We start from the raw sequence: 11,729 nt of genomic DNA on the forward strand, positions 1-11,729 counted from the left end.
GAGGTCTGCTGCATTTGGCTGCATCAGCCCTGTTACCTGAATGTCACTTTTTCCTAAACACATCTATAAAGAGCCTGGAGCAAGAACTACTAGGCTAAAGATGGACATTTGAGGACAACGTTCTGTTCTGCCAATGAGCTATTCCTTTGGCACAGCAGCTGGAGAGGACAAGGAGACCAAGGGGAGTGGAAGGGACATGCCCTTCCAGTGACTGGTCCAGCAGCTCTGTCTGGCGAGTCAGTGCCCAGATGCAGCTGGGAGCAGATGTGCCAATTCTAGAGGCTGCTCTTGGAGAGGGAGCCAGCCTTGGAGACTGGGACTGGAAGCTAAGCCTTTGTCAATCTTGGAGGCAATTGGGGGCCCCCAAAGCCATGGTCCCTACAGAGGCAGCCTAAATCCATTCAGAGATCTGGCTTGAAAGAGTCTGGATCCCCAAGGCCCTTGCTCATGAGCCAAGAAATTCCTAGCTTTGTTAATGGTGGGAAAAGAGCCAGACAGAAATCAGCCTTGCTTATGGGGAGAGGGGGAGGAGGGAAAGGGGAGACTTGGAGGTTTGGAAGAGGCCCAGAGAGGGGAGAGAGAGAGATTTTGGAAAAAAATGTCCTTTTGCTTCCTGTGGTATAACCCCCACCCTGACCCCCACTGCTCTCCGTGCATCTGCCCTGGGCTGGACATGATTACTGAGAAGACTCTGAGACAGTCTGCTAGTCCAAGCCAGCTGTGATAATTCCAGCTTCAGTCAATGGGTAAAAAAGAAGACGTGCTCTTCTTAGCCAGAAAAAGGACAAAATCAGTAGCTAAAGAAACAGGCAAGATTCAAGTGATTAGTAGAGAACGCCCCCCTGCAGTGGGGACCTATGACCTGCTTCCAGCTGAAGAAGTGGGGGCCCCCTTCCTGGATTCACAGATCTTCATCCCAAGAGAGTAGGCCCTGACTTCAGGGCGGCCTGTCCAACACAAGGGAAGTTCCACCACTTTGTCAGCATCAGAAGTTGTGTGGCTGTCAAGGATTTCTGAGGGAGAAGGGAAAAGAATGGGGCAAGGGTGGAGTTGGGGAGAGAGAGAAGAGAGAGCCTTTGTATATGCTGTTCCCTAGGCCTGGAACGTCCTCCCCACAAGCAACCCTCCAACACGTTTTCTCCATTGTGAGCCCCTAGATATCTTGCAAAGTCCAAATTAAATGTTCTTCCCTCTGAAATCTTCCCCGTGACTTTAGGCAATTGGTTCATTCCTCCTTGGGATAACAGGAGGAGTTGGGAGATATCCAGAAAAAGTGGAGGTAGTCCAGTGCCCCCCAGAAGGAGGCTAGTTCCTAAGTTCAACTATAGGTTCCAAATGTTTTGCCACATCCCCTAAATCTTTGGTTCCAAATTAGTAGGGCCATGGCAGTCTGTGCTTTTTGCTGACTTTCCCTTGTATCAATGAGTCCCAATGTCCAGGAAGCCTGAAACACAACAAGGAACCAAGCATCAAGGCCAGAAACAGCAGCAACAGATAAGTGACACCCGCAGAGGATCCAGAGCAGGGTGAGAGCTGGCGTAAGGGACGGCCGGGGGGTGCTATAATACAGAGTTGCAATCAAGAACACAAGTTTGGAATCTGACGGGCCTGGGTGTAAATCCAGGCTATGCCACTTGGAGCTGTGTGACCTTGGGCAAGATATGTAACCTCTCTGGCCTCACTTTCCTCAGCTGTAAAACAAGGATGATAATAGTTCCAACCTAGTAAAATGTTTGAGGACCTAATTCATGTAAACTGCTTAGCACAGAGCCTGGTATAGTGAAAGGAGCCTCAAAATTCAATGCACCCCACCTCCACTGGGTCCTCTCATTTCCTATCTCAGTAATGGCAACATCAATTCGCTCAGAGGCACCAACTGCATTCTCTGAAAGACCTGCAAAGGAGCCGAACGCTTCCTGCATGGCTTCCCCCCTCCGAGATTGTAAGGATGGGCATCCAGCATGGGAACCAGAGCCTCATCCCAGGAATGAGAAATTTAGATGGAGGACGCATCTGAAAAGCAGCTAATTGAAGGCTGGCCAGAGATGTGGCTAGGAGGGTTCAGGTTAGACCCAGGGAAGAATCACCAGGCTGGGAGACCTGGAAGAGGTGCCATGATAGGTCCCTATCTGGGAATGGGGCATCCTGCTTCAGAAAAGTCGTCCCATCGGGCTTCATTCCCCCACATGCACTGTATCTAGAGAGGACGCCTGTACAGCTTCCCTCTGCAATCTCACCATCCTGACAATTGGAGAGTCAGTTCTCCTTAACGCTCGCTGCAAGCCTGGCACAGGCCTGGCACCCTTCCTTCCCAAGAGGAAAGAAAGCGCCACCACCTACCGAGGCAGGATGTAGGAGGGAAGCCTGACATCCTTCTCAGACCTGCTCGCTCCGGGGTCAGCCCTCATCAGCTCCCCCTGCTCTCCCTAAGGCGTCCTGGACTCCTCCGCGGAGAGGGGGCCCCTCAGAGCGCGCGGCAAATGTGGGCGTTGCCAGGGCTGGATCAGTCAAACTGCTGTGGTGCCCAAACTGCCAGGCCTAGCATCCGATCCCTGCACCTTTTGGCCTCATCTACTTTGCCGGCCTCCTCGCGGCGATTTCCCCCAGGGTAGACTCGAGTTAGAGCCGGGCTGGTGGGGAGCTGAAGCAACCAACCAACCCTGGGCTTGTCGGCGCCGCCCCGACTAGAGCATTGCCGAGCCGGGATTGGTTGATATCTCCTGCGTTCTGATTGGTCGGGTGAGGGTGCTCATTCACAGAGAGCTTTGCTACTCTCCTGCCGAAGTTCCCATCTCCACCGCTGCTTCGCTTGCTGCTCTCTGCGCAATAGTTGTACGCATTCCATGTAAATAGATAAAATTCAGTTCTATGGTCTCCACAGATGACCTGCCCCCAAATACAGTGTTGGCCCCTGAAGAATGACGGAATCTGTCAGTTTACTGTAGCCTATGTGCAAATCACAGGTGCGGGTGAATGGAGAGAGGTTTGTGGGAAGCTGCGGGGAGCTGCGTTTTGCATACCTGGGCGAGGCCACGGTTTGTCCTGGGATGCCCTTTGTTGGGTTAGCTTTTCAGAAGACTCACTTTTGCCAGCACTTTTCTACCATCTACACTTATATTTCACATTTCCTTGCCTTCAAGAGTGCTGTTCCATATGCTAGGAATGCTTTTCCTTCTCATTCACCTACTTTTTTGTGTGTGTGGTTAAATAATCCTGCTCACTAGGATCCTCTAGAGAAAAAAGCTGATTGCAGGGCTTGGGCAGGGAAAACACAAAGTGAGCCTGGAACATTTTTGAAAAACGTTTTATTTGAAATAATTTCAAGCTTACAAAAAGTTGCAAAAATGAAAATAGTACAAGAAGCACCTGTATACCCTTTACCCAGACGCACCTATTGTTAACATTTTATCCCTGGCTTCATCACGTGTGGGCTCTCTCATTTTTTTCTGAACCATTCCAGGGTTTCATACATCACGGCCCTTACCCCCTAAACATTTCTGTGTATTTCCTAAAAATAGAGATTTGCTCTTACATCTCAGCCCAGTTATTACCTTTATACATTTACATTTATATAGTACTTTTATTTAATCTACCATCCATATTCCAGTTTTGTCAGTTGATCTAATTATTTCTCCCTCCAGTACAAGGTCTAGTCTAGGGTTGAGTATTGCATTTAGTGGTCATGTCTTGCCAGTCTCCTTAAATCTGGAACATTTACATAGCTGGCTTTTTGTTTTGTTTTAATCACAGACCCTGTCCTTTTATTTTTATTTTTTTAGTAGAACATTTCTCATTTTGTGTGTGTCTGATGTTTCCCCATGATTAAATTGAGATTATGCATCTCAGCTGGAATACAGCTGAGGCAATGTGTCTTCAGGATGTCATATCTGGAAGCACACAATGTCCCTCTGTCCCTCATAGATGATGTTAATTTAGATCACCCACTCCAAATGTTGCCCAGTTTCTCCACTGTATGATTACTTTTTCCCCCTGGCAATTAATAAGCAGTCTGTGGGGAAGCGCTTTGAAGACCATTCAAATATCCTGCTCCTCATGAAAATTTCTCCCTAGATTGAGCATCCATTCAATGTTTACAGTGATGGTTTAAACATCTCTTTGCACAAGACAGTAAGGATGAGAACGTATCATATATGATGGGAACATATTGAAAGGAGGCAGGAGCCAGCAAATGGCCAAATCCAGAACAATCTAAGCATTAGAAAAAATAATGATAATAATAAATTATAAGCTATTGAAGGAAAGCAACAATCCATGAATCCATAATAAATAAGTGACCGTATCCTCCTGCCCCTTTAAATCTCAGTTCACCCTTCCTGTGAACCAGCTCTGCAGTGTTTGCTGTGCCTTTCTATGCTATTGTACCAGCTGTGCCTCTCCTCTGACCCCTATGACTGCCACCATCAGGTGACACTTCCCTGACTAGGGAACTGGGCTGAATTGAGCCCTGGACTATACCTCCCCGTGCCCCCAAAGGAAGCAGGCTCAGCAGGCTCAAGTGTAAGACCTGGGAACCCAGTCCTACCATAGCCTCAGGGTCCTCCTGCCCAGAGAGGCTCAGCCCCTCCTTGGGGAGAGGTTTCTGTTTTCCCTTTTAAAGAGACACCTGGTAAGTGAAATCTCCCTCAAAGACGTGACTTAGCTCTCTAGGGTCCTCCACCCACCACCTTGGACCTGGCTGTGGTGCAACCCCAGGGAGGCTCCTCTACCACAGAATAAGACATGTTTGCCATTTCCACTAGTGCCCAGAGCGCCACTCAGGGACCGACGGGGTAGTGCCAGCTTCCTCTCCTTCCTTCCCTGGCCATTTACTGGCCCAGCAGAGGGCCCCTCCCTCCAAAAAGGAAGGAGCCCTCCCCAGGACACCGCCCAGAGGCTCCTCCACCTGTGGCCCTGCTCCCCAGGTCCCACTCAGGTATATTCATCCTGCCCCGCCCCCAACCTCCTCCATGGATCTGCATCACTGGCATGAACCAGATCTGAACATCTGGACTAAATTGATCTCAGGCAGGCCTCCTTGGAATTATAAGAATGACAAGGAGTAAAACAGGCATTATTCATTGAGAGTATTAGAGCAATGAGGAGCAGGCTCTGCAGCCAAAACACTGGAGTTCCTATCCTGGCTCTGCAAAGAAATTTGGTCAAGTTACTTAATCTTTCTGTGCCTCAGTTTCCTCATCTGTAAACAGGGCCTGACGGTAGAACCTGCCACGGGGCCATTGGAGAGTCAATGAGTTCACAATGTCAATGTTAACTTGCACATAGTAAGCATTATGTGGCATCTGCTTTTACGATTTTTGTAACTGTTAAGATCATCTCCAGGGTGTAGTGAAGTGTGTGGGCTCTGGAGTCACAGGCCGGGTTTGTATCTTGGTTCTACTGCTTATTCTTGGACCTTGGGCAACTTTTTTGACCTTTCTATGTCTCAGTTCCCCTGTCTGTAAAATAGAAATGGTAATAATGCCTGCCTCTTAGGGTTTTTCTGAAGATTAAATAAGATAAAATGTGCAAAAGTGCTTAAAACAGGGCCAGACACATTGTAAATGCTCAAGAAACTTTATCATTTACTATGATTATTTTTAATCTAGTGAGGAGGAAGGTGCTATTCTTATCATTTTAGAGATGAGGAAACCAAGACTCAGAGAGGTTAAGTAGTTCGCCCAAAGCCAGCTAGGTTGTAAGCCAGTACAGCAGGGATCCATGTGTACCCTGGTCTGACTGGCAGGAAGGTCTGGGCGCTGAGCCACTACTAAACTATCCTTAGGGGTTTAGAGGGACTGTAGGAGGAGTAAGGAATCTGCTGCTCCAAGCTGGGATTGAACCTCTAGCCTCTGAATTATTTGTGGCAAATGCTTAACTCGAGGCTTGCTCTCCTCAGGAGCTGGTGCGGTGCAGGACCAGGGGACCTCACTGCCTCAACTCTTGGTGTTGTCAGGAAAATCAAAGTAAATGTTAATATTCTATTTTGAAATTCAGGCCCAAGCCTGTGACACACTCCTCCCCTGCAGATTCCTTAGTTGGTGTTCCACGCCATTCACTGTCACAACCTCCTCACCTTTCCAGCCTTGTCTTCCTGTGTACCCACTGCCCACCCTTCTCTTGCCACCCACCCTGCACTCTGGCCACAGTGGGTATTCACCCACGTCAAATATGCTTCAACATTCCCACCCCAGTGCCTTTGCTTATGCTGTGCCCCCAGATGGGAAGGCCCTTATCCCCGATGAAAATTGTTTTCATCTCTCAAGGCCCAGCTCCAAAGCCAGCTCTTCAAAGGTGCCCTCTCTGACCTCTCCCCCATGAGAAGTAACCACTTCCTCCCTGGGTAGCCCCAGAGCCCTCTGCTTACACCTTGACTGTAGTAAGTGTCACGGTCTGCTTGTATTATCTGCCGGATGCTTCACATCTAGCATTCCCCTTAGACTTGGGGGGCGAGGAGAGGCTAAAGATTGTTCATCTTTGGGGTCTCAGTCTGGGTACATGGGAGGTGAACAAAAATAGTCACGGAACTGGATTGAAATAGCCTAAGCTAGACATAATTATGGAGAAAAGTTAGTTATGTTAACTTTCCTCCTTCTAGTCATAATGATTTTGAAGGCTAAATATAGACACGTATATATGACTATAAAGGAATGTAGTATGTTCAAAGTAGGAAATTTGGAAAATCTGGAAAAACATTAATAACAAAGTAAAAGTTATCTATAAAACCCTCATCCAACAATTGTTAACATGTTGGCAGATTTTCTTCTATATTTATAACTAACTAAAAATAAATGGGCTCATATTGCATATACTGTTTTGTAGCCTCCCTTTCCCATAACATATCATGAATATTTTTATAGATATTAAATATTACTGAAAAACAATTTGGGTGGTTACATGGAATTCCATTTATCTACGCCTACTCTCCACCGCACCACCACGTAGAGAACAAGCTGGCAGCCTCTGAACGGGAGTGTGGGATCCCCGGAGCCTCACAAACTGTTACCAATGAAGGGAAGACACATGGTTTTTGTAAGGGTAAGCCAGGCATGGCTCATGCACCTGTCAGAAGTCGGTCCTCTGGCAAATATTTACTCACTCATGGGCCTGCCAGGCCTTGGGCTGGGAGGTGTGGGCGCTGAGATGGAAGACACCTTCTACCTCCTGGGAGCTCATGCAGAGACCAACTACAACAGCACGTGCTATATGTAGGCTGGCAGGATGGACACAGGGACTGCAAGGGAGCGGCTTGTTATGCAAGGGAAGGAGGTTCAAAGAAAGTACCACAGGCTGGCGCTGGCACTTTGGGAAAGGGGTGAGGGTCCCTGGGAACCCTTTTCTCAGATGGGAGTCAGACTGGCAACCCCATAGGCATCCATCTGCTTATTATCCCAGGAGGGGAGCATTTACTCATTTTTGGGGCCACTACTTCCACATTTCACCCATGTGTTCTTTCAAAACCCCTAAGTGATATTACTAATTCTTTAACAGTTTCCTCTGAGGGGCCGGCCCGGTGGCGCAAGCAGTTAAGTGCGCCCGCTCCACTGTGGCGGCCCGGGGTTCGCAGGTTCGGATCCGCTTGTTAAGCCATGCTGTGGCGGCGTCCCATATAAAGTAGAGGAAGATGGGCACGGATGTTAGCCCAGGGCCACTCTTCCTCAGCAAAAAAAAGGAGGATTGGCATTGGATGTTAGCTCAGGGCTGGTCCTCCTCACAAAAAAAAAAAAAAGTTTCCTCTGAGTTTCTTGGTCAAATCAGTGGAGATGGAGAAAGGGATAGGATTACCCAAATTATCTGGATGTTGACACCACTTTCTTTTCCACCTTGGGCTTTGTTAAGCTGCCTCTGGTGGTTCTAGGAGGAGAGGGTCTCCTGGTGGCTGGGACAATGTGGTTGATTCCAAAGCCGCAGCCACGTGCTCTTGTCTACCATGTGAGCCCTGGCATTTGTCCTGGGCTGGGGAAATCTCAGAAGGGGAATGTCCTGTTTTCCCTGTGGTCCAGCTGGAACCTGCTCTTTCCGAGCCCGAGTCCCACAGCTCTCCACGAGCCTCGTCCTGATGGAGAGGTGAGACACGGCAGATGCGCTCCCATTGATCTGTGCTTAGTATAGCCAGAGACTCGGCAAGAGGCTTTCCTCACCTTCCCGTGTGCTCTGTGGGAACAGCAAGTGGTCTTAGCTGTTCTAGCCTGGGGGAGGGTGGGTGGGGTGAGCACAGGAAAGGGGAGGTGCTGGATCCTAGGTTAAGGGCAGGTTGGGAAGGGCCGCTCTAAGGTGTTTAAATTTCATTCTCCAAGCAATGCAGAGTCATCCATGTCTTTTCAACAGGGCAGGGACATCACCAGTCTACGCTTCAGAAAATAACTGCTGGCATTGAGGAAGATGGACCGAAAGGCAGGGGGCCTGGTGGCCTGAATGGGAATGGAGAGTGGCCAGCATCCAGAGACATTCAGGAAGTAAAAGCCCTGAGTTTACTCAGGGGTTTGAATGTGGGAGAGGAGGAAGGCAGCATGCGAAAGTTGCTAGCTCGGGTGAGTGGGAGGTGCCCTTCTCCAGGACAGAGAATTCCGGCAAAGGAGGATGTGGAGATGATGGGTTCCAGGCTTGCCATGCTGCAGATGAGGTGGCTGTGGGACAGCCTGTCCAATGGAGTCAAGGGGACAACCATTCCAGTCGGGAGCTCAAGAGAGGGAGCGGGTGCAGGAGTCAGTCATCAACATACTCCACCCCACAGCAGATGTGGAAATATTATTATCAATAACGATACTAGCACTTATCAACCATTTAATGTGCCAGGCACTGTTCTGGGCACTTCACAGGTGTGGATTTAATTCTCACCACAACCTTTTGAGGTAGGCACTGTTGTTAGCCCCAAATTCAGATGACGAAACTAAGGCACAGAGAGAGTGAGTGACTGGCCCAGAGTCGTGTACCATGTAAGTGGAGCAGTCAGCTCCACTCCATTCCCTCTGTGAGAACTCCCGGGAATTGTGGGATTTATGGAAAAATTAAGAGGATTGTGCCTTGGAGAAGCCCCTTGGGCAGACGGAGCTGAAGAAATGAAAGAGTTGGTAGGGAAACCAAGAGGGTAGGAAGCCGCGGGGGTAGGAGTCATTCCAAGGAGATGTTAACAGCATCCAGGGCTGCAAAGGGGCCAAGGAGTTGGGTAGGGAGGAGGCCCAGCGGTTGAAATGACTGGGAGCTGGCTGGTACCTCCTGTTGAGAGCTGACTGTGGAATGATGGGGAAGAAAGCCAGATTGCAGGAGACTGAGGATTGAATGGGGATTGAGCACAGGAAAGGGGAGGTGCAAAAAGAGTATGTATGGTTTCTTCTTAGAGGAAGTCTATGAATGAATGGGCAAGACAGGCCTGAGGACAGGGCAGGGCAGGGTTGGGGTAAGGGTTTCTTACAAGGGGGCATCCTGTAGTGTTTGTAGAGTCTCCTGAAGCAGACAGGAGGGTTGGGCTTGAAAGCAAAAGGGACGTCTCATCCCCTGAAATGAGCAGAGACAATAGGGGCCTGAACCAGGGTAGAAGCTGGGGTAATGGGGGGGGGGCAGTGAAGGAGGAATGAAAGGGAACTGATAACCAACAGAATGTGGGGGATGGGACACTGAGGACTGAGGTTTCCAGCTGGGAAGCCAGAGGAGGATGAGGAGACTTGGGGAGGGAATGGCTCCGAGTTCGCTTTTAGCCTCCTTGCCGGTGAGGGGTCCGAGGGACCTGCAGGTGGGGAGCCTCTGTGGGCAGCTGGGTGTGAGGGGCTGGCATGCAGGAGGGAGGTCTGGCCTGGGAGCCTGGAGCCTGGGGAACTTTCAGCTCAGAGGCAGTGGTGGGAGTGAGGGAGGTTACCCAGTGCGGGTGTGAGAGGCAGGGAAGGGTCTGAAAAAAAGCTTCCAGCAAGACAACCCCGAAAGGAAGAGTACCTTAGCAATGCCCAAGAGTTCTTCAAGGAAGACCGTCCATCACAGTGACTGGTTTCCTTTGATGACTATATTAGTAATACATTAAAAGACTTTGTGAGCACTTGGAGGCGAGTGCAAACAGGGAAATCCCCAAGTTTGCTGATGCATTTTCCGGGCTCCGAAATGCCAAGGTGACAGGGAAGAACTGCAGAGGGATCTCGCAAGTAAGCAGAAAAGTGGCGGATGAACTGCACCGTGGGCACGGGTAAGGTAACGCACGTGACAACAGAATCCAGTGAGGAGGCTGAATCCGAGCTCTCAGCCACAGCTTCAGCAGAGGAGCTGGGAGTCAGCGTGCAGGCAGGGGTCAGGCCCTCTAGATTAAGATCTTTAACCTGGGTCTAGGGACCACCTCCCGGAGTTTCAAGAGCCTCCTGAAACTGAATGTACCACCAAGTGAAGGAGCGTGGGGAGAGAGGGGCAGGAGAGAGGAGATCCCGGGAGGGCTCCTGGAGGTCGACCCCACATGCTAACACAATGTTGGGCCTCCTCAAGGAGGGTGCTGTTCTGAGGTTTCTCCCCCTCCCAGCTTCCCAACCTGCTGAAGAAACTCACCCTTGACATGCAAATGATGGAAACACACTGGTGTCTGGGGCACTTTGGTTTGTGGTTTTTACCATCAGATGTCTCTGTGGCTGAGCATGCTGACGTGTCTCAGCAGAGCTAGGGGACTGCAAGCCCTCAGAGGATGAGGGGAGAGGGGGCTATTTCCAGGGGTCTGAGCCCAGATGGGCAAGTGGGTCTCTAAGGCAGGCTCTTCCAGGAGGAGGGTGCAGACCCTTTGCAAGCTGTCTGGGGGCGGAGCAGGCCTTCAACCCTCCTCAGATACCCTAGGTAGCACCTCTTCAAAGCAGGTGCTTTGGTGGTCACCACCCACCCCACCCTACCCATCCCCAAATTGGAGTCAGAAACCAAACCACGTGGAGAAAGAATAGCCAAGGTTGATTTCCCATTTATTAAACAATCTTCTGTGGAAAATCTTCTCAGGGCTCATAAGCCCCTGAAGTGGCCAGGAATGTTGGGGAGCAGGTGGGGAGATGGCAAGTGGTATCTGATGGTGTGAACGGGTAATATCTTTGATTTCCCGACCCGCTCCCCACCATCTCCTCTGACTTGACCATTTTATTTTGTTTCCTTTCCCGAGCCCTAACTCCCAGAGGGCCGCCCCTCCCTCACCTTCAGCTGTCCCAGGCCCCAGACGTGTGTCCACACACTGCATCCTCTCGGTGCAGCCCTGCTCTCAGGTTCCCCTCCGAGCCCAGGTCTCGGGTCTCCCCGCCCCACTCTCTCGGGGGTGCGCCTTCCCAGCGCCGCTCCCCGAGCCAGGAGGGGCAGAACGCCCCGCACCCCGCTCTGCCCGGAAGACCCAGGCTCCTCGCTCACCGGGAGTCACTGTGGCCGGTGCGGGTGGGGGGCACACGGCGGGGATTTTCCTAATCTTCAGCGGGTGTCCCCCGGCTCCCGAAACTGTGTTGCTTTCGGACCCCATTCCTGCTGCCTTCCTCTCTCGAAAGGGGTCAGGCATCGAGAGGGTCTGGGGGCGCCGCAGCCCGGCCCCCGCCCCGCCCGCAGCCCCGCTCCTCCCCGCGGCCCCACTTGTGGCCCCGCCGCAGCCGCGCAGGGACAGCTGCATTTCTCGCCGCCCGCCGCTAGGAAGCTGGCCTCGCCTCGCATTCTCCGCCTCCCGCGCCCTAGCCGCGCCGCCGCGCCGGGCCCGCCGCCGCCGCCGCCGCCGCCGCCGCCGCCGCTGCGGGATCGCGGCCCCT

Source organism: Diceros bicornis, chromosome 18 (genome assembly GCF_020826845.1).
Source record: "Diceros bicornis minor isolate mBicDic1 chromosome 18, mDicBic1.mat.cur, whole genome shotgun sequence".
NCBI lineage: Eukaryota > Metazoa > Chordata > Mammalia > Perissodactyla > Rhinocerotidae > Diceros > Diceros bicornis.